Source organism: Ailuropoda melanoleuca, chromosome 15 (genome assembly GCF_002007445.2).
Source record: "Ailuropoda melanoleuca isolate Jingjing chromosome 15, ASM200744v2, whole genome shotgun sequence".
Lineage (NCBI taxonomy): Eukaryota > Metazoa > Chordata > Mammalia > Carnivora > Ursidae > Ailuropoda > Ailuropoda melanoleuca.
Window position 1 is genome coordinate 51,936,512 of NC_048232.1, and position 19,056 is coordinate 51,955,567.

Consider the following 19,056-nt stretch of genomic DNA (forward strand, 5'->3'; position numbering starts at 1 on the left):
TAAAGATTTTATTTATTTATTTGACAGAGATAGAGACAGGTAGTGAGAGAGGCAACACAAGCAGGGTGAGTGGGAGAGGAAGAAGCAGGCTCAGAGTGGAAGAGCCTGATGTGGGGCTCGATCCCATAACACCGGGATCACACCCTGAGCCGAAGGCAGACGCTTAACTGCTGTGCCACCCAGGCGCCCCATAAGCTTTGTTATTTTTTAACCCTAGTAATTTTTAGGCTACATCCTTCTGTATCTCAACTGAAATCCTTTTAAAATCACAATCTCTTTGTTCTCCCATTCTTAATATAATTTATCACTCATTCAATTGAAGTATGTTTGACTAATTTTTTAAAGGAAGTATATTGGCCTCTTTTTTTTTTTAAGACACATTTATTCAGTGTCAAGATCAAACTGTTATATTTAGCAATCAATAGCATGGGTGCAAAAAAAAATCTACATTAAAACCTTTTGTTGGAATGCTTTACACTTTCCATGGAACAGAAACTAAAATAATCTCTTATCCAATAAGTCACAAATTTATCACTCATTCAATTGAAGTATGTTTGACTAATTTTTTAAAGGAAGTATATTGGCCTCTTTTTTTTTTTAAGACACATTTATTCAGTGTCAAGATCAAACTGTTATATTTAGCAATCAATAGCATGGGTGCAAAAAAAAAAAATCTACATTAAAACCTTTTGTTGGAATGCTTTACACTTTCCATGGAACAGAAACTAAAATAATCTCTTATCCAATAAGTCACAAATACAGTCCTCGAGGGTTTTGCCCATACACATGGGTATTGTCTCAAACATGTCTTCTTTGTAGCAGCTAGGCACTACCACCACTGTGCTTGGCTGAGTTCACAAATCTGTTGTAACTTGTAGCTACCCTGTCACTTCTCTGGCTCTCCTCTCCTGGTAAACTGGCAGTAATTAAAATCTTCTGCCACCACCGTAGCTACTGCTGCTGCTGGAACCGCAAAAGCCACTTTGGTTTTGTGGTTTGGCAAAGCATTGGCCTCCACCACCAGAGGAGCCAGGGTTTCTGCCTCCAAAGTTTCCTCCTTTCATGGGTCCAAAATTTGTGGATTGTTGTAATTGCCAAAATCATTATAGCTTTCGGCATCTCCAAAGTTGCTTGTACTACCACCACCATAGCCGCCTCCGCCTCCTCCGTTGTTATAACTGTCCTAGTTGCCACTCCCACCGTAGCCACTGCCCTGGTTTCCATAACCCTGTCCACCACTTCCATAGCCTCTGCTTCCTCCAGAGTAACCAGGGCCGCCTCCTCCATAACCACCATCATTCCCAAATCCATTGTAGCCATCCCCACGGCCACCATATCTGCCACCACCTTGACTGCCACCACAGCCACCTCACCCATGGAAGTTTTCTCCATGACCAAAGTTGTCGTTCCCACCAAAACCACCTCCATGACCACTACCAAGTTTTCCCAAACCACTTCAACTTCTTTGGGTGGATGAAACGCTACCCATCTCTTGCTTAGATAGGGTTTTCTTTACTTCCCAGTTGTGGCCATTCACAGTATGGTATTTTTGAATGACAATCTTGTCTACAGAGTCATGGCTGTCAAATGTTAAAAAGCAAAGCTTCTCTTTTTGCCACTGCCTCAGTCAGTCATGATTTCAATCACTTCAATTTTCCCATTCTATTCCAAATAATCTCTTAGATGATGTTCTTCAGTGTCTTTAATGCCATGAACAAAAATCGTTTTCACAGTTAAGTGGACACCAGGACTTTGAGAGTCTTCTCTTGAGACAGCCCTCTTTGGTTCTACAACGCTTCCATCCACTTTGTGTGGCTTTACATTCTTGGCTGCCTCTACGTCCTCCACGGTGGCACAGAGGACAAACCCAGAGCCTCTGGAGTGCTTAGTGTTGGGATCTCTCATTACCACACAGTCCATAAGTGTTCTCCATCGCTCAGCATGGCTCCTCAGACTCTCACTGGTTCTTTCAAAGCTCAAACCTCTGATAAAGAACTTCCACAGATGTTCAGGTTCTTAGGGAGACTCTGATTTAGACATGATGGTGGTGGGAAGACTTTAACGATGCTTAGTCAGAAAGTATATTGGCTTCATAATGTCGGAAAATGGTGTCATATTACCTTTGTAGAGGAACGACAATTCGGTTGGGTAAATATTTTCTGAACATGGAATTGTTTTTTACTTTAAAACTCTTTTTTTTTTTTTTCCTGCTCAATATTGCACAGATGTCTGCTGAAAATCTGATTTGGGTTCTACAAGTATTTGTGGCGTTTTGTTTTGTTTTTTGTTTTTCCTTTATCCTTTTTATTGCCAGAATTTGTCTAAAAGGAATGTTATTTAAAATTTCTTTAAAAAGAAGTTTAGAACTTTACCCAAGTCAAAAATGTTTTCTTCCTAAATTTATTTTATCACTGCTTCTAATCCATCTATCCTGTTTCTCATTCTGAGAGGTGTAGTCTGTGCAAGTTTAGAGTATTTATATCCTGTACGAGCTGGTCTCAAGGACAAACAAACCCTCTTTTGAATCTGTAGTGATGAGTATCTTCCTCATTGCTTCTCCAGCATTTATGTCTGCATATAAGAAATTCATTCTGTGCACATACTAACATAGATTTGCTAATGCTTTGAAAGACTGACTTTTTCAGGGCTGACATTGGTTTTCCTCCTTCGTTTCTTCTTTTTGGCCATGTGGAAATCTGGGAGAGGGTTGTATCCATCTGTAATCTAATAACAAGCTTATCCAGACATCCAAAAGCACTTATTTGAAGCACTGTTGTATGTTACACCCTTATAGAAATGTCTATATCCATGTTACTAATGTGATGCCTAAGATAAATTTATATAAGTAGAATCATTGGTGCAAAATTATGAAGATTGAAACCTCTTGTTTTTTTAATTCCAGTATTTACATATGGTGTTAAATTAGTGTCGGGTGTACAATAGTGAATCAGTAATTCTTGGCGTTACTCAGTGCTTATCTTTCTTTTTCTTTAAAAGATTGTATGTATGTATGTATGAAAGGAGGGGAGGGGAAGAGGGAGAGAATCCCAAGCAGACTCCTCATTGAGCATAGAACCTAATCTGGGCTTGATCCCACAATCCTGAGATCATGACCTGAGCCAAAATCCAGAGTCAGACGCTTAACCAACTGAGCCACCCAGTCCCCTCTATGTGCTCATCTTCATAAGAGTTCTCTTAACTCCCTTCACCTATTTCACCCATCATTCAACCCACATCCCCCTCTGGGAATATTGAAGTCTTTTCATGGGCATTATCAAAATACATTCCAGAAATGCAATGTCAAATTAAAAGTCTTCTATCAATAGGTAATATGTTTTTGTATGTTTGTTTTGATAGGCTAAAAATTGTATATCAATATTTAAGCCAATTTAAATTTTCTTCCAGTGAAGTTGAGCATGATTTAATAAAATAACTTGATGCTATATAAATTGTCTTTTCAGATCTTTGCTCTTTTTAGAAGTAGATTCCAATAAGTCACTTATAAAGTGTGATCAGTTCTTTGTATAGTAAGTATACAAATGCCCTGTTACATTATTTACAATAGGTTCACCACTATAACAAATAGACCCTTAAAATAATAATCTTTTATTGATATGTAAATTTATACCTTACAAAGTTGCAATTATTCTACATATGAATTTTAACAGTGGTCAACACAAAAATCTTTAAATGTTCCATCTTTGTCAAGAATTTCCTTTTTAAAGAGGGCAAATATTTTGTGGTTGTTTAGTTTTTCTTCAAGCACAATAATTTTAAGTTGTTTTTTAAAAAAAAAAAACATAAGATGGGGTGCCTGGGTGGCTCATTTGGTTAAGTGTCTGCCTTTGGCTTAGGTCATGATCCCGGGGTCCTGGGATCCAGTCCCACATCTGGCTCCCTGCTTGGCCGAGAGTCTGGTTCTCCTTCTCCCTTTGCACCTCTCCCCTGCTCATTTTCTCTCCCTCTGTCTCTCTCTCTCTCTCTCCTCTCTCTCTCATTCTTAAATAAATAAATAAAATCCTTAAAAAAATAAAGTAATTTCATGTGAATTGTAGGATTTAGGATGTGGCTTAAAAATTAGCCTAAAAATTCAGATTCAAAAAGTATCTAATCCGTAAGAGAAAAACCGAACAAATAAAATGAATTTCCAAAATCAAGAACCAACTGTATTAAAATTTAAAAAGTTCTTTTATACTACATGTCCTCTATTTTAGGTTGATTTTTTTTAATTATTTTTCTCTGTGAAGCTCCATGAAAACAGGGTCAACTTCTGTTTTTATCACCAACTTATCCTAAATCTTGGCCCTATTATATTTGTTAAATATAACAAGAAATCCTAAAGATGTGTGTGTGTGTGTGTGTGTGTGTGTGTGTGTGTGAATGTATGCATTCAATAAGTACATAGGTGATATGTTTTCTGAGTCCTTGTATGTCTGAGAACTAATTATTAACATGGGGGGGGAACTTGGTTTTCTATAAAATTCTTGAGTTTTAGAGTTGTTTGTTCAATACGTTTAACTGTTACTCCACTGCCTTTTAACAATGTATTATATATGGTATAAATTCAAAGCTATTATCTTTTTGTTCAAAGTTTATAGGCTTTGATCCTCCTCTCTTTTTGAAATTCAAAACTTTTACCAAGACATGTCTTGATAAGGATCTTATTTGACTGAATCTGGGGAGAGCACAGTGGTCCCCTTTTATCTATATACCTAGTTCATATTTTAATTAAAACAATTTCTCTAATTTTTAATATTGTTTCTGTTCTCCTTTATTCTTCACCCATATTTAGAATTCCTAATTTCCTTTCCATCCTCTTTCATATTCACTACTTCTGTCTCCATCATTTCCATTTCTTAGATTTTAAAATAATGTAATTATTATAAAAGGAAAACAATGAAGGAGTAGAAGCAGCAGCAGCAAGTCTCTGCCACTGGAAAGTAAAATAAAAACTCTAAAAATCACCTCTTATACCAAGGTGAAATAAAAAACACAAATTACAAAACTTCTGAACAATAATTATTATTTATCAGTATCTATGGGAAGCTGCTAAAATAGTACTGAGAATAAACTTCCTAACATTGAAATACCTCTATCAATAAAGATGAAAAAAGAATTAAAATTTATTCAACATACAAAAGGTAAGACTAACCAAAATGGAATCAGGAACAGTAGAATAGCAAACAAATATGTATTTTTAAATGGGCAAAAGAGATACAACTAACACTAATTTTTAAAAAATTAAAGATGGAACAATTAGTGTGACTTCAGACCACAATCTTGCACAAGAACCAACTTGTGTTTTACAAATTGTGAAGGGAGATTCCTCCCCTTGACCTAGTATCAGATTGGATAGAGACATGTTTCCTTGCTGACTCCTTCTGCGTGGTGGTGTTTATTTGAAAAAGAAAAAGAAAAGGAGAAAGAAAAATACTACTGCAACATGAAATTTAGTGATACTCATGTCAGCTAACTTTGTATAGTTATTTATAAGTAATTTTGAAACAAAGATGAAATGTGTAACTTTCTTAAAAACCATAATTATGAGGGCACCTGGGTCGCTCAGTCAGTTAAACATCTGCCTCTTGATCTCAACTCAGGTCTTGATGTTAAGGTAATGATTTCAAGACCCATATTGGGCTCTGTGCTGGGCTTGGAGCCTACTTAAAACAAAAAACCCTGTAATTATGAAAATGACACCAGTTGAAAGGAAAAAAAAATGAAACACCACACTATCATAGGAAAAATTGAGAAAGTTACCAAACAATACTAGGAAACAACAGCAAAATAAGACTGGCATATACAGATTCACATTGTACATCTGCCAGAACTTGAAAATATCCAGCTAAATGTTACTTACATGTTACAGAGAACAGGAAAAGGAATGTCACTGAAATCTGTTATTGACTACACAAATAAAAAAATTTCATTTATGCATACTCATGGGAAAAATCTTCAAGTACTAAGAAATACAATCCATTAGCACATTAATAAAATAATGTCTTGACAAAGATGTAGTTCATTTAAAGAAGGAATAATTTGTTCCATGGTAAGGACCCATTATTATAATTAATTATATTATTAGTACAAAATCATGTGTTTTGTTTTTTTCTCTTTTTATGGCCAAAAAAGTCACTGGACAAAATTCAACCTTCATTCTGGATAAAAATTTTAGTTCAATTAAATAGGAATTGGTTGATATATTTTTAGCATAGTGTGCTCTTTTGTTTTGGGGGGGTTTTGTTTTAAATAATTATTTTCTTCCCAGGGCAAGATTTGCTTGTGGGGTGAGTAAGCCTTCCTGTTCCACTGATTTTAGACTTGACTATACAACTTGCTTTGATCAATAAAACAAGGTAGAAGTACCAGTTTTCAGTTCTAGGCAGATACTTCAAAAAAGACGTGTTTACACTCTTTGTTGAACTCCTGACCTTCATATGAAAGCAGTATGTTTCAAATAGTGGAACATTAATTTCTTTAATTCCTGTTTCTTTAACCTGGATCTTAGCATGAGAAGGCGCACAGAGTAAAGTTGAACCTACAGCCCAGAGCTAAGCCAACCTGAGATCAAAGGAGGCGGTCAAAGTCAGTCAACCCATCAATCTAAGAAGGAAAAATAAGTGCTTACTACGAAGCTCATTTAATTTTAGGATTGTTTGTAGAAAATATTGACTAGTATATTGAAAAAGTAATACATTGAGCACATGTTAAAGGCAACTTCTTCAAAGTCTGAAATGAGTATGCCACTATTACCATTTTTATTTAACATGATACTAAACTGTTAGCCAATGACTTGAGATAAAAGAATGCAGTTAGAGGAATGGGAATAAAATTGAAAAGAGTCCTACAGATAGTGTGATGATATTCCTGGAAAACCAAAGAGAATTAGTGGAAAAACTACAAACAATAAGAAAATATGATAAAATCATGAGAAATAAACAGAAATGAATATAATGAGTAACCAATTAGAAGATATGCCAGAGGAAATATTATTTTTCCATAGTAACAATAACAACAACAACAACAACAAAAACTTAGGTATAAACTTTTTAAAATCGTGTAAAAATTATATGAGGAAAAGTTTAAAATCCCAAAAAGATATAAAATAGATTCAAACAAATAAAAACCAAAAACATATATTGCTCCTGGATGTGAAAACAACATAAAAATGTCATTTCTTCAAATTTGCATGATTTCTATAAAAATATCAATAGGTTTATTTTTCCATATTAATTATAAATTCCATATAGGAAAGTAAACAAGTAGGAATTTCTAAGAAACTCCATAAAAAGGGGGAATATTTGGGGTATAGCCCTATCATATATTAAAACATTTCAAATATGTGAGGAAATAAGGACTTTTTACTAAATTTGTTATGAATAGTCACTTAGGAAGAGATAAAATTAGATTTGTATCTCACACCATACCACACAATAAATTCCAAATGGATCAGAGATAAAAATGTGGAAATGTAAACTACCACATACTTAAAGAAAGCATCGGTAAATTGTTTTATAACTAGAGAAAATCTTAATTATGACTCAAAACATTACTAGGTTTGAGCACATTAAAACTTGCAGTCCAGGAAATAGTAAAAAGAAAATACAAATGATAATTACATATTGAGAAATATTTGAGATCAGTAATATACACAGAAGGCAAATGATTTTAGTATATGAGCAGACTGTTCAGAGAAGAAGAAATAAAAATGGCCCTAAACATGTGAAGAGATGGTCAAGCTTATACAAAATAAAAAAAAATAAATATTAAAATCACATTTCTTAGCTCTTTGGCCAAAATCCACAGATTGACAGCAAACTCTGTTATATGAAAACAATAATACTTATACATTGCTGATGGGAATGCGAAGTGATTCAACACCTCTGGTGAAGAATGTGGCAAGACCTAGAATAATTGGTAGGCATCTACCAATTTACTCAGTAGTTCCCTTCTAGGAGTCTACTCCTTATATAGATCAGCCAAAATATGAAGTCACTTATACACAAAGTTATTCTTTGTGATATTATTTGTAGTGGCTATTAATAGTCGTCAATTTGGTACTGATTGGATAAATTATAGTCTGTATACAGTCAATACAATGCAGCTGCAAAATGGAATGAGGAATATTCCTATAAATTGAAATGCAGCAATCTCCAGGATATAAAGTGAAATGAAAAAAGCAAAATGCCAAACAATAAATATAATATGTTATCTTTTGTATAAGAAAGATATAAATGTATGTATACATAGTTTCTTACACTTAACCAAAAAAAACCCCCAAACAATCACTAGATTGGTAAATTTAAAACAATATTGATACCTGTAGAAGAACTGAGGAGATTAAATGAAGGGTTTGGTGAAAAAAAGTCACAAAATATAGTTGCATTAGTATTTTTGTTACATTATTTTCTGATATTATTTTGTTACAATCTTACACTTCTGGACTAAGCATAAGATCACTAGATACTATAAAAGGCATTTCTTTAAGGTGAAATGTTCACATCCTTTTCAGGTCATCATGCCAATTTGTTTTTAATTGAAATTTTGTTGGCTTTGTGATTATTGGAAATTTTTAACGGAATCTGACAGTGAGTTGACTATGAGTCTTTTTCCATGTAGTAACTAACTTTCTTTCTTTCGTTCTTTCTTTCTTTTCTTTCTTTTTTAAAGATTTTATATTTAGGTAATCTCTATACCCAGTGTGGGGCTTAAACTCACAACCCTGAAATCAAGAATCACATGCTCCACTGAATAAGCCAGCCAGGTGCCCCAATAATTTTCTCTTTTTAAATCTTTCATAGGCATCTTTTTAAAAAAAAAAAAAAAGGAAAAGTTTGCATTATACTACTCATAAAAATTCACACACTAATTATGAAATTCTAATTATCTTTATGATATATTTTAATATCTGACATGATAAGTAATCTCAGTCTCCCTTTTAAAATGCCTTGGCTGATCTTGCTTATCTACTTAATTTAGTTAATATTCAAGTCATACCTGCAAAAAAATAAAATTTTCCTCATTTGAGATTTTGCTTCAAATTGCTTAAGCCCATAATTGTTGGAAAAGACTTTGGAGATTTACATTATCTATTTTTACTATAGAGGCTCCTGACATGCCTTTTTATTTCTAAGATTTCCCTCCTATTGTTTAATGTTTTTCATAATTTTTATAATAAAGTTTCATGTGTTTATATAAAACTTTTCTGATTATATTTTTTGTGCCAATTATAGTATAGGACAGCTATTTATTTTGGTATGATTATATTTTACCTAAGCACTTTGCTTTCTCATTAGTTCTTATAAATAGGAAAGCATATTTGCTCTACTTATGACTATGATGTCAGGTTTCCAAAAGTTATAGCCAACATATCTGAATTGTGGCTTACTGACTTAATGAAACATTCAATCAAATTTTAATATCAAATTAAAGTGAGAATTCTTTCAGAGTTCGATTTAAATATGCTGATTATTCTTCATAGTAAGATAAAACCTATCCATTCTTACTTTACTATTGGGGATTTTCTATGCTATCCTATTATTAGTTTCTACTTTAAAAAGTGGAAATTCCAGCAGATCTCTTAGGAACACATTCCAACAATTAATAACCCTCATTATTAGGAGACATCTTTACCTCACTTAAATTTTTAGTGCTTCAATTCAACTCAACTACTTATACTGTTCCTCATGAATTGAGATAGTTTATCATCAACATTTTGCTCTCTCACTGTTCATTTTTCATGTGAATGTTATTTCTCCTTTTTCAATTATTCTCATATATGCTTCAAAAATATTCAATAAAGAGTCTGCTCATCTAATAAATACATCATGGGCTACATTTCAGTTGTCATTATTACTTTTAATTCCCTTATATACCCATACATGTCATGCCTGAAAAGGTTTCATGTGGCTTTTGACTTGATTTTTAAAATTATTTAGTAGTACTTTTTACCTTTATCATATAAAGAAAATGCTAACCAAAAAAAGATTATATTAATTTTACTCTAAACAATCATTAGGTAAAAGAAAATTCTTAGGAAATGAGATTTCTTTCTTTTTTTTTTTTGCAGTCCTTGGATCTTTATGTTTTTATAATAATATTTTTATCATATTATGTTAGTCACCATACAGTAGGAAATGAGATTTCTGATGAAAATAGATATACTTAGAAAACTAGTTTAGTCACATAAAAATATTTTTCTAAAGCATTCTGCATTGGAGGTGATATTTTCCAGCTATGCATTTTTTTTAAAAGATTTATTTATTTTAGAGAGCCTGTGAGTGAGGGGAGGGGCAAAGGAAGAGGGAGAGAGAACCTCAAGCAAGCTCCATGCTCAGTGGCAAGCCTGATGTAGGGCTCAATCTCATGACTCAGAGACCATGACCTAGGCCAAAGTCAAGAGTAGATCGCTTAACTGACTTAGCCACCCAGGCATCCCACCAGCTGTGCATTTTTAATTGAGTTTAGATAACTAATGTTAGATGATTAGTTAAAGGTAAATATGAATACTAGAAAATATATACGCATTAAAATGGACTTTGTTAGGGGCGCCTGGGTGGCACAGTCGTTAAGCATCTGCCTTCGGCTCAGGGCGTGATTCCAGTGTTCTGGGATCGAGCCCCACGTCGGGCTCCTCCGCTGGGAGCCTGCTTCTTCCTCTCCCACTCCCCCTGTTTGTGTTCTCTTTCTCGCCGGCTGTCTCTGTCAAACAAATAAATAAAATCTTTAAAAAAAATAAAATAAATAAAATGGACTTTGTTAAATACATAATATCAGTAGTTAAATGCACAGTAAGGCAATAAAAATACTAAATATGTGAAATACTTTTCAGCTTACATTCAAAACTATGTGGTTTAATATTTTTACTTTAGATAAGAGGAAAAGATTTTTTTTAATTGAAAAGAACATTGTTTTCTAGACAAAGATTGGTTAGCCCAAGAGACCTTAAAAACAGGACTACAATGATATTATTATATGTACACATATTTGGAACATTGCTTTCAGAAACAGTTCTCAAGACTTGAGACAGAAAAGTAATTTTGTTTTAATTAAAGGTTGTTGAATAAAAGAATCCATACATTTTTAAAATCAGCTTAATATATTTTTTACAATTTTTTTATTATATTATGTTAGTCACCATACAGTACATCCCTGGTTTTTGATGTAAAGTTCAATGATTGATTAGTTGCGCATAACACCCAGTGCACCATGCAATACGTGCCCTCCTTACTACCCATCACCAGCCTATCCCATTCCCTCACCCCCCTCCCCTCTGAAGCCCTCAGTTTGTTTCTCAGAGTCCATAGTCTCTCATGCTTCATTCCCCCTTCTGATTACCCCCTTTCTTTATCCCTTTCTTCTCCTACCGATCTTCCTAGTTCTTATGTTCCATAGATGAGACAAACCATATGATAATTGTCTTTCTCTGCTTGACTTATTTCACTTAGCATTATCTCCTCCACTGCCGTCCATGTTGCAGCAAATGTTGAGAAATCGTTCTTTTTGATAGCTGAGTAATGTTCCATTGTATATATGGACCACATCTTCTTAATCCAGTCATCTGTTGAAGGGCATCTCGGCTCCTTCCACGATTTAGCTATTGTGGACAATGCAGCTATGAATATTGGGGTGCATATGGCCCTTCTCTTCACTACATCTGTATCTTTGGGGTAGATACCCAGTAATGCAATTGCTGGATCATAGGGTAGCTCAATTTTTAACTTTTTAAGGGACGTCCACACTGTTTTCCAGAGTGGCTGTACCAACTTGCTTAATATATTTTTTAATGAGAAGATTCTGAAAATATCAATGAAAGGCAGTTTCATACTAATTTTTTATTTCAAAGTTGATACTTAAAAAAACTAGAAATTATGAATGTCTAGAACGTCTGATCTAATTTTCATTTCAAGTCAATGGAAATAAAAATGGCTTTTTCTCTCAATAGTTCTCTATATATATCTATTTTGCTTCAAGGACTGTCTTTATCAGTAGAAACATAAAATGGAAATAAACTCTTCTCCTGTACAATATAGATGACTCAGGTCTAAGTCTGTGATGGACAACTATTCTTTCTTCACAGATTGCCAATGACCTAAGTCAAAAAAAAAAAAAGAAGAAGAAGAAGAAAAAAAAATCAGCAATTGAAAAGAATTATGTTTTGAACTTCTAAATATGGTCTACTGTGATTGCTCATCATAATTAAAATCAGAAATCTTTCAAGTGTCACTAATTTAAATAAGGCTTTTATTGTTTTATAAAATCCAGTGGACCATTCAGAATGGCTGCATCAATTTTTCTCCCTTACTATAGCACCAGTGGTCTAATTCAGCCAGTATAAAACAATTCTTCCTTTATTCCTGTGGCCTAAGCAAAAGTGAGTTGAAATATTAGAGAAAAAATGAATATCATTGATAGAAACCAGAAAGAGATATTTTACTCATTAGCTTTGATTTTCATTCTCCTAATTAACTTGAGCTTCTCAATGAGAATGGATTGTAGAGCAGTGGGTAACTTGTTTGTTATTCAGTGATATGGAGAAATGCAGTACAACTGATGATTGACTTTGCTGTGAGGAATAAAAGCTCCTTCACAAATAGTGTGCCATTTCATTTTTGAAACAAGCAAGAAAGTAAAGAAATTTATGGCTAATGAAATCTAATAGAGAAGGTAAATTTAACATGGGTCTTCTCATTCCCAAATGAGAGAGCACTATTCTCTGAGCCTTATCCGCTGTGACAATAGAAGGAAAGAAAGGAGATGGTGTTTATCTGAGACATATGTATTTTATGTGGTCACTGTATATTCATTTGTTCAATACAAATTTATTGAGTTCCTATTATGTGACAATTACTGATTATAGGCACTTGGGTACAGTGATGAATAACACAGGTAAACTCCTTGCTCCTCGCATGGGGTTTATAATCTAGGAGAAGACAAAAAATATATAAACTAGAAAAAGTGCCATGTAAATGGACTTATAATTTTGCTAAGATAAGACAGTTTATAACAGATGAATGTTCCATCACAGAACCAAAAGAGAAGCCTGATTAAAAAAAAAAGTTTAAAATATTATAGGCATCAAAACACTACTGAGTATTTGGAGGACATAATCTCTGAGAAGCAGCAGTTGTAAGGTTAAGCAAACCAACGTTTTATAGTTATTTCTTTCCTTCAGGTTCTAAACAAAGGTCAGGGGACTGATGAGCAAAGAATGGACTCAGGGAAAAGGCCTCTATTAATACTTAGAGAAGGAGCATAGCTTTTGTCAGCTCTACAATGATTCAATGACAAAAAATAAAAACACAAGGGACCAAGATTTCAATAATCTGGGTTGTTCAGAGAACTAGTATTAATGCTATGTAGGTCTCCACTCAAGATATTTGGCAAATTTTAAAGCTATGTGAGGCACAAGATTGAGCGAGCAAGAAAATAAAGAAAAATCTTGAGTAGTTTACACATGTAAAGAAAACTAGGATTAGGGTTTAGAACTCACCAGTAAACACCCCAAATATAGTTGGAAGGCCACGTGTAAAGGAGATTACCATGTATATGTTTTCCTTTCGGAGTGCTATGGCTTCAAGTCTTGAATTATTCAAGTCTTTAATCCATTTTGAGTTAATTTTTGTGTATGGTCAAGATTCATTCTTTTGCATGTGCCTATCCAATTTTCTTAGTACCATTTAAAGAAGACACTGTCATTTCCCTATTGAATATTCTTAGTTCCTTTATTGTAAATTAATTGGCCATAGAGGCATAGGTTTACTTCTGGGCTCTCTTTTCAGTTCCATTGATCTATGTGTCAGTTTTTATGCCAGTACCATATTGTTTTGATTATGATAGCTTTGTAATATAGATTGAAATGCAAAATGCCATTGCAAGTTTTCTTTGAGTATAGTTGACACACAATGTTATATTAGCCTCAGGTGTACAACTTAGAGATTTGACAGCTTTATACATTATGCTATGTTCACCACAAGTATAGTTATGATCTGTCCCATTACATAACTATTATAATATCATTGACTAAATTCTTTATGCTCTGCTTTTTATTCCTGTTACTTACTCATTCCATATAACTGGAGGCTTGCATCTCTCTCACTACTTCACTCATTTTGCCCAGCCTCCCACCCATCTCCCCTTTGACAACCATCAGTTTTTTCTCTGTAATTATAGTTCTGATTCTGCTTTCTTTTTGTTCTTTTTTTTTTTTTTTTAGATTTCATAAATGAATGGAATCCTAGGGCATTTGTCTGTCTTAGTCTGACTTATTTCACTTAGTGTATTTCAATACCCACAAAGGCACAATCTCATCCTTTTTTATGGCTGTGCTATATATATATATAAATAGACACACACACACACACACATGCACACACACACACGTACATACTATACTTTCCTTATCCATTCATTTACTGATGGACACAGATTGCTTCCATGTCTTGGCTACAGTAAATACTGCAGTAAACATAGGGGTGCATATATATTTTTGAATTAGTGTTTTGTTTTCTCTGGGTGATTACCCAAAAGTGGAATTAGTGGATTGCATGGTATTTCTGTTTTTAATTTTTTGAGGAACCTCCCTACTGTTTTCCACAGTGGCCAAACCAGTTTACATTTCTACCAACAGTGCACAAGGGCTCCTTTTTCTCTACCTCCTCATCAACATTTGTTGTTTCTTGTCTTCTTGGATTTTAGCCATGCTAATGGGTGTGAGGTGATAACTCACTGTGGTTGTGATTTGCATTTCTCTGATAATGAGTGATGATGAGTCATGGTCTCTCAGCCATCTGTCTCGGTCTTCTTTGAAAAAATGTCTACTCAGCTCCTCTGCCCATTTTTTAATAGGATGTTTGGTTTTGGGGTGTTGAGTTGTAGAATTTCTTCCTATATTTTGGATACTGACCCTTTAACCAGATATGTCATTTGCAAATATCTTCTCCCATTCCATCTTTTTGTTTTCTTGATGGTTTCCTTTGCTGTGCAAAAACTTTTTATTTTGATGTAGTCCCAATAGTTAATTTCTGCTCTTGGTTCCCTTGCCTTAGGAGACATCGCCAGAAAAATGTTGCTAGGACTGATGTTATAAGATAAATTACTGCTTGTGTTCTCTTCCAGGATTTTTGTGGTTTCAGGTTTCACATGTAGGTGTGTAATCCAATTTAAGTTTATTTTTGTGTATGGTGTTAGAAAGTAGTCCAGTTTCATTTTTTCACATGGAGCTGTCCAGTTTTCCCAGCATCATTTGTTGAAAAGACTGTCTTTTCCCCATTATATATTCTTCCCTCCTTTGTTATAGATTAATAGACCATACAAGTGTGGGTTTATTTCTGGGCTCTCTATTCTGTTCCATCGATCTTTGTTTCCATTTTTGTGCCAGTACCATAGTGTTTTCATTACTACAGCTTTGTAGTATACCTTGAAATCCGGAATTGTGGTACCTGCAGCTTTGTTCTTCATCCTCAGCATTGCTTTGGCTATTCAGGGTCTTCTGTGATTCCATATAAATGTTAGTATTTATTTGTTCTAGTTCTGTGAAAAATGCTGTTGGTATTTTGATAAGGATTGCATTGAATCATACATTGCTTTGGGTAATAAGCACATTTTGACAGTATTAGGTCTTCTAGTAGATAGGCACAGAATATCCTCCCATTTGTTTGTGTTACCAATTTCTTTCACCGGTGTTTTATAATTCTCATAATACCAGTCTTTCACCTCTTTGGTTAAGTTTATTCCTGGGTATCCTATTCTTTTTGGTGCAGTTATAAATGGTGGGCTTTTTAAAAAAATTTCTCTTTGTATGACTTTGGGTTAGTATATAGAAACACTACTGATTTCTGTGTATTAGCTTTGTATGCTGATACTTGATGAATTTGTTTTTTACTTCTAGTAGATTTTTTGATGGCATCTTTAGGATTTCTATGTGTAGTACCATGTTGTCTGCAAATAGTGACAATTTAACTTCTTTTTTACCATTAAAGTGTCCAAGGACAGAGAGGGATCTGTTCCTGGTCCCTCAGTACTATCCCTCCCCACTGCTGTTTGCAGCATTGGGGATGGGAAATCCCTTTGTTACCAAGTCTCTATCTCTCTTGCTCTTCTCTTTCCATTCTATCTTTGATTGTTCAGTAGTTTTACAATCAGCCCTCGGTTCTTCTTCAGGAGGATTTGTTCTGTTAATTGGTGTAATTTGGTGTGTTCTATGGAGTGGGTGAGTTCAGTATTTCCCTGAATCACCATCTTGAATGAGAATGCCCCACCATGGGAATTTTGATAGAGATTGCATTGAACCAATAGTAGAGGTATTTTAACAATATTCTTCTAATACGTAAACATGAAATATCATTCTATTTATTTGTGTCTTCAGTTTCTTTATTAAAGTCTGTTAGTTTTCAGTACACAGGTCTTTCACTTTCTTGGTTAAATTTATTTCTACGTATTTTATTCTTTTGATGGAATTGTATATGAGATTGTATTCTTCATTTCTTTTTTTCACAGTTCATTATTAGTGTATAGAAATGTAACAGGATTTTGTATATTGATTTTGTATCTTACAACTTTACTGAAATCTATTGATTAGTTCTAACAGTGTTTTGGAAGAGTCTCTTGGGTTTTCTTTACATGTCATCTGCAGATAGTGACAGTTTTATTTCTTCCTTTCCAATTTGGATGACTTTTCTATATTTCTTCTTTTCTTCTTTTTCTTTCTTTCTCTCTTTCAACTGCTGTAGCTAAGAGTTCCAATCCTTCATGGAATAAAAGTGGAAAGAGTGGGCATCTTTGTCTTGTTCCTGATTTTAGAGGAAAAGCTTTCAGATTTTCAACATCGAGAATGACGTTAGCTGTGGCCTTGTCATATGCAGCCTTTATTATGTAGCCTTTAATATTATTATGAGGTATGTTTCCTATATACTCACTTTTATGTTGAAGTATGTTCCCTCTATACTCACTTTGTTGGGAGTTTTAAAATCATAAATTGATGCTGAATTTTGTCAAACTTTTTCTGCATCTATTGAGATGGCCATATGATTTTTATCCTTCATTTGGTTAATGTTGTGTATCATGATGATTGATTTGCAGATGTTGAACCACACTTGCCTCTTGGAATAAATTCCACTTAAGCATGGTGTATGATCTTACTAGTGTATTGTTAAATTCAGTTTGCTAATATTTTTTGATGGTTTTTGCATCTATGTTCTTCAGGGATATTGGCCTGTACTTTTCTTGTGGATTCCTTGTCCAGTGGTGTTATAACCGTGATGCTGACCTCATAACATAAGTTTGGAATGATTTGTCCTTCTCGATTTGGAAGAGTTTGAGAAGGCTTGGTATTAATTCTTTTTTGAATGGTGAGTAGAATTCACCAGTGAAGCCATCTGGTCTTGGACTTGTTTGTTTGAAGGATTTTAATTGCTGGTTGAATTTCTTTACTAGTAATCCATCTATTACTTTTTTATTTTTTCATGATTCAGTCTTGGTAGGTTGTATATTTCTAGGAACTTAACCACTTTTTTTAGGTTATCCAATTTGTTGGCATATAATTGTTCAAATAGTCTCTTATGCTTCTTTGTATTTCTGTAGTACCAGTTGTAACATCTCCTCCATTTCTAATTTTATTTGAGCTCTCTTTTCTCTTGATGAGTCTAACTAATGGTTTGTCAGTTGTGTTTATCTTTCAAAAACCAGTTCTTAGATTTATATTTTCTATTGTCTTTTTAGCCTCTATTTCATTTATTTCTTCTCTGATTTTGTTATTTCCCTTATTGTACTAACTTTGGGTTTTGTTTGTACTTCTTTTTCTTGTCTCTTGAGGTGTAAAGTTAGGCTTGTGTTTTTGTTTTGTTTTGTTTTGAGATTTTTGTCCTTTCTCAATGTAGGCATTTATGACCATGAACTTCTCTCTTAGAACTGCTTTTGCTGCACCCCATAAGTTTTTTAACATGTTGCATTTCCTTTTCATTTGTTTCAGGGTATTTTTTCTGTTTTGATTTATTCTTCAACCCATGGTTGTTCAGTAGCATGCTGTTTAATTTCCACATATAAAATTGATTTTCCAGTTTTCATCTTGTCATTGATTTCTAGTTTCATACCATTGTGATTGGAAAAGACAATATGATTTCAATTTTAAATTTATTAATACGTGTTTCATGGCCTAATATATGATCTATTCTGGAGAATGTCCCATGCACACTTGAGAATAATGCGTATTCTGTTGCTTTTGGCTGGAATGTTCTGTATTTATTTCTTAAATCCATCTTGTCTAATGTGTCATTTTAGGCCAATGTTTTCTTACTGATTTTCTGTCTGGATGATCTAGCCATCGATAGAAGTAGAGTATTAAAGTCCCCCCTTTTTTTTTTTTTTTTTTGGTACTGCCTATTTCTCCTTTTAGGCCTGTTAATATTTGCTTTGTAAATTTAGGTGTTCCTGTTTGGGTGCATAAATATTTACAAATCTTATATCCTCTTGCTGGATGACTCCTTTTTCATTACAAAACTCCCTTCTTTGTCTCTTATTACGGTTTTAATGTCTATTTTGTCTGAGGTAATTCTAGCTACCCAATGTTTCTTTTGCTTTCCATTGGCATGAAATATCTTTTTCCATTCCATTGTTTCTGTATGGGTGTATCTTTATATCTTAAGTAAGTCTCTTATAGGCAGCATATAGCTAGGTCTTACCTTTTTTTTTTTAATCCATGTAGCCACTCTATGTCTTTTGATTGGAAATTTTAATCTATTTACATTTAAAGTAATTATTTTTTTTTAAAGATTTTATTTATTTATTCAACAGAGATAGAGACAGCCAGCGAGAGAGGGAACACAAGCGGGGAGTGGGAGAGGAAGAAGCAGGCTCATAGCAGAGGAAGCCTGATGTGGGGCTCGATCCCATAACGCCGGGATCACGCCCTGAACCGAAGGCAGATGCTTAACCGCTGTGCCACCCAGGCACCCCATTTAAAGTAATTATTGACAGACATGTACTTATTGACATTTTAAAAATTGTTTTCTGGCTATTTTATAGTTCCTCTTTGTTCCTTTGTTCTGGCTTTCTTTGTGG

General features: G+C 34.0%; 1 pseudogene; it reads right to left on the reverse strand.

Moving 5' to 3' along the window:
- Positions 1–926: 926 nt before the first annotated feature.
- On the reverse strand, positions 927–2,040 carry LOC105236499 (annotated as a pseudogene).
- Positions 2,041–19,056: the final 17,016 nt, after the last annotated feature.